The sequence below is a fragment of the Vicia villosa genome, unplaced genomic scaffold, assembly GCF_029867415.1.
Source record: "Vicia villosa cultivar HV-30 ecotype Madison, WI unplaced genomic scaffold, Vvil1.0 ctg.000089F_1_1, whole genome shotgun sequence".
Lineage (NCBI taxonomy): Eukaryota > Viridiplantae > Streptophyta > Magnoliopsida > Fabales > Fabaceae > Vicia > Vicia villosa.
The window spans coordinates 1,440,001-1,445,113 of record NW_026705008.1 but is presented as its reverse complement, the minus strand read 5'-3'; positions in this window follow the sequence as shown (position 1 = coordinate 1,445,113).

The following is a 5,113-nucleotide window of genomic DNA, read 5'->3' as shown; positions in this document are numbered from 1 at the left end:
TATGGCTCCCCAATAGAGTTTACATCTTCAACACAACCGGTTTCTTCAACACTTCGCTCTTCTCCAACATGGTTTACTAATATTTTTTGTTCCCAATCAGGGTGCATCAAGTCACTGATCATCTCCAAGCAGAAATCATAAATCTCTAGCTGAGCATCTTCAAAATAAGATCAAACATCAAAATCACGAAGACATAGAGATTTATTTTCTCAATCAAGACAACATAAATCATATTCACATATCATATGTCATAAACATATTCATACACTGCATACATTACCTCATAATGAACTCATACATAACATGCAAAAGCTCTCATTTTCATTACATAACCCATGCATCATGACATTGCATAAAGATTAACCTTACCTTTTTCAGAATACAGGTACCGACAAATGAACGAAATCTCCAACTTTCCAAGATCTAATTCAGCTACTACGAATGGTACTGACACGATCAACGCTCGAAGATCTAATTCATTTACCACGAACGGTAATGACACGATCACTTTCAAAATCTAATTCAGCTACTACGAACGGTACTGACACGACAGAAGATCTAATTCGGTTACTACGAACGGTACTGACACGGTCAACTCTCAGAGATCTAATTCTATCATCACGAACGGTGTAGACACGATCACTGACTTTCCCAGTCTAATTCAGCTACTACGAACGGTACTGACACGATCAATTCCCAAGAATCTAATTCATTTACTACGAACGGTAAATGACACGATCAACGCGCAAACAACATCTTCTCAGACTTCAACTACCAGATGGCATCCACAAGCCCATCTCCGACAAAAGTCCCTACTTCAAATAGGGCAAATTTCTTGGTATTCTTATGTTCAATCATCTTCTACCTTCAGATACCGACTGGCATGCAGACCACTCTACATCTTCAGGTTTAAGATAATTGAACAGGGGCAGCTGTCATACCCCAAAATTTGCCCTCGTATAATTATATGTGTCATTTTATTTCGATTAAATGACATGGCGCAATTGGTAAGTAGGTAAGGTTGGCAGATATGAGATCACGGGTTCGGAACCTACTACCGACAGTCCTTTTCCATTTTTTTACTTCTAACTTTCCTTTTATTTGATTTATGTTTTTTGCTAATTAGGATATTTTTCATTTTTTATTATAAAAATTATAGAATATTAAAAGAACAAAAATAGTTTTTAGGTGTTTAATTAGTATTTTAGTATAGGATTTTTAAAATAGTTTTTAGTTTTTTTTAAAATATATATTTGTTAATTTTTTTAGTCCAAGCCCATCCTTGCATTTTTTCACTATGTATATTATTTATTTTAGATTTTTTATTGAATAAAATTCAAAATTAAATCAAAGATAAATAAAAGGGAAATCAATTAAGAAGATTGCAGCATTTAATCTGATCAAAATCAATCAAATGTTGATTTGTAAGCCAAAGGAAAGATTGGAAGTTGATTGATGAAATTAAAAAAACAAATATAGAAGATTTTTATATAGTTTCAAAGCTTTTTCCAATCACATCTCAATCTTCACGATTTGCAAAGATTTAAGCCAGAATTCTTAACCTAATGTGTTGCCATATAAGACCATAAGATGCTGAAGCTAGGGGAGGATTTTTTTTTCCGGCTGTAGAGGACCGTAAAAAGGCTTGAAAAGACCAAGGAAAATTCGATTTTGGTTTGGAGGTTGCAGGTGTTCTCAAGCCAAGATAAAGATCAAATTACATTCCGGAGGCTTTTTCTGAAGTGATTTCAACCATCATTGGTGTCTGAAGCGTCAAGAATCGCGGCCAGCATAAGCACGGTTTGCACTGTTTTTTTTTTCAATTTCGATTTCAATGATTCAAGTATTATAAGCATACTTTGAGTACATATTCGCATTCATCTTGGTGTTTGGAATGTTTCTGGTGCGTTTGATTGAAGTTTAAATGCAGATATTGAGATATGCCATGGTTAGGGTTTACGAAACTCGAATTGGGGAATGTTGGGTGGAGGCAAAATTGACCCAAATTAAGGGCGATTCCCTGCTCATAGATCGACCTTCAATTTATCTGGACTTTTATTTGATGTTTATATAGTCTATATGTTGAATTTTAAGCTTGCAGGTTTTAGCCATGGTACAAAACTGTAGGTAAAGGTAATCTGAAACCGTGGGCATAGACCTGGATATTTCTTGGAGAAGATGAAGGCATAGGCGCGATTTTCTTTTTAAATTCCTTGACGTTTTTTTGTTATATTTGTTTTACTCCATAGTGATAACAGCGAACGCGTCCAGCAGAGTTGGTCATGCAATTGATCATGTAACCAAAGGGGGGATGGTTCGAGTCCCCACGCCTCCCCTTTCTTTTTAACCAATTTTCTGAATTGGCTGGCTTGTAGATTGCATGTGTTTCACACGCAGGTAGCTGCCGTGCGCCCTCATCAATCAGCCGTTGGATCATAAGCTGCTTGGATCCATCACTCATGAGGCTGCAGCTCCACCATGGACACACACAAACATACAACATCTAATCCCAGCTAAGATTTCTCATATTCTTTTGCTATTATCTATTTTTTATTTATTCAATAAACCTTTTTTATATATTGTTTTTTTTAAGAAAACCCTTTTCTTAAACTTGTTTGTTTTTCTTTCTTTTCTCGTGAAATTATTTATTAATTAATAATTAGTTTGATTAGGTTTTTTAATAATAATTTTTATGTGATTAAATGATTAAATTAATTGTTTAAACCATTTCATTAATCCTAAATATTATTATTAATTGACTTTATTACCACCAATTTAATTAATTAGGTTAAAAAACCAACGATTAATTAAATTGATTTTATTTATTAAACTTAGTCAATTTGTGCCCTGTGCCCTAATCAGGGTTATGAGATCATTCCTACACTAAAAAATTTCTTTTTTTCTTGGTGCAGTTCTTTTAGGGTTCACTCCGACAACGCGCCACGTCAAATTCAAAAGTTAAGTCTTAATCTTTAATTATTTAAATACTTTCCTGCCTTTTATTTAATTAGGGTTTAATCACTCCCATCAATGAATTCCTCCTACACTCACTTCCTCCCATTACTTTTTTCTGTCAATCCTCCGAGGGTCAGAGTCAATGCTTCAGGAAACCCCCACTGCCGACCCTATCAGATCAAAACAAGCTAAGTATCTTTGTCTATTTTTATTATTTTAAAATTTACTTATTCTTTATTTTAAGGTTAATCCTGTTTGCCTCCGAACTTGATAATGCACTCACCCTATTTTTGTTTGTTTTTTTTCCACCTTTTCAGGGTTTGTCGAATGCCAAAGCTACGTCATTGGTAACCCTAAATCTTTTCTGTTTTTATTATTACTTATGCCAAACCCTATTAAGGGATCCGCTGGTTACAATTCCCCTCTCCTCCGCTGGTTTCATTTTCCCCCTTCCCATAAATTGTTTATATACTGCGTGGTTAGTAATTTAGGGAGTGCAAATTTAAACTGGGTTAGAGTCACTAATTTACAAGATAACATAACTGAATTAACCACGTGATTGTTGCACACACGCACTCTTTTGGGGTAACCTCTCTGTTGCCTTATTGCCTGCTGCCTGCTGCCTGTTGCCTTTGTGTTTTTTGCAGAATAAGCCACGTCCCTCGAATATGAGGATACCTCAGCCATGCTGCCTCGATAAATAAAGGTCATACGACCCTAAATGATGCTGCCTTCGATACACAATATGACCTCGACCCTCGGAAGTTGCCTACGAATAAGGCTGAGGTATCTTCTGGCTGCCTACGAAAAGGCTTATTCTGATCCTTACCTTAGACTACCTGCCCTTCTATGGCATGGGACAGTCTTATGGCAAAGGATGCTTCGACGACCCTTCAATCTCCAAACGAAAGGCTTCCTGCCCTCTTATGGCAAGGATAGACCCTTTCATTCTGAAAGGCAAAAAGAGACCTATCATCTGAGTTTAAGGTAATTGCCCCTAATTGCCTTGCAATGCTCAAACCTTTTTATTATATTCTTTCTCATAATTTTTCAAAAGGGCAACGCTTATTCACAAGCTAAAGTCCTTATCTCTTTCATCTATATTTTCTAAACAAACGAGCAAGCAAAGCAATTAAGAGCCCATGGGAAACCATGGATGCAAAGGGTGCCTTACACCTTCCCTTTGCATAAATTACCCCCCGAACTCAGATTTCTTAAAAGGTTTTTTTCTGTTTCTTTTTGCCTTTCTGAATATAATTTGGATAAAATAAAAGTCGGTGGCGACTCTTGCTTAACCGCGACATTTCGATCGATAAAAAGTCAGTTCACCGTATTACAACGGGTCATGGTGATAGGAGCGGAGACAATAGGGTCGTGAGGTATCGTCTATGTGTAGCCAAACTGATGCATGACGCGCTCCAGAAAAAAACATACAATAATGGTCGAGCTGGCGCCCAACCATCCAGAATATAGTGATATCTCATCAAACGGAACCGTCTCACGGTGATTAGCATAACAATCATATCTGAAGTTCTCGAAAGCTATGCAGTCAAGTTTGCGCCTGTAAGGATCCGGCACCTGGTTCCCTCTGAGGGGACTGAATGCACTGGCATGGGGCATGTGCTCAGTGTAGGTAGGCACCTCTCCCCAGTCAATAATGTCTGGGAAGTGTTGTAGTATCCAAGCATGAAAAAAACCGGTTATTTTAATGTACTACCACAAATATACAATAAGTAGAAGGTATAAGATTGTTACCCTTTCCGAGTCTGTAGTAGTTGTACGCCAGTACAGCTGCTCTCCATTTGTACTCTCGGATACGTGTTATATCTGATAAGTACCTGAGGTAGACGACGTTTGTGTACGTCGAGCTCGTGTCCACAAAGAGCTCAGTGCCTATCAAATATAGGAAGTAACATCTCAGCGCCTACTCTCTGTGTATATCTGCCTCTACCTTGTCTCCAGAAGCCTCATGTGTCGCACTCAATGCCTCATCATATCTCCGCTATAAGAAGGAAAGCCTCATGTGCGCCCTGCGAGTCCTCTCCACCTTATCAAGCACGTCAGCAGGATCAGCCCCCATCTCCGCAATCAGCATCTCCATCGCTTCCTCCTTCGTCATCCTACCGTGATCAGGGAGGATACCCCTGATATGTAAATT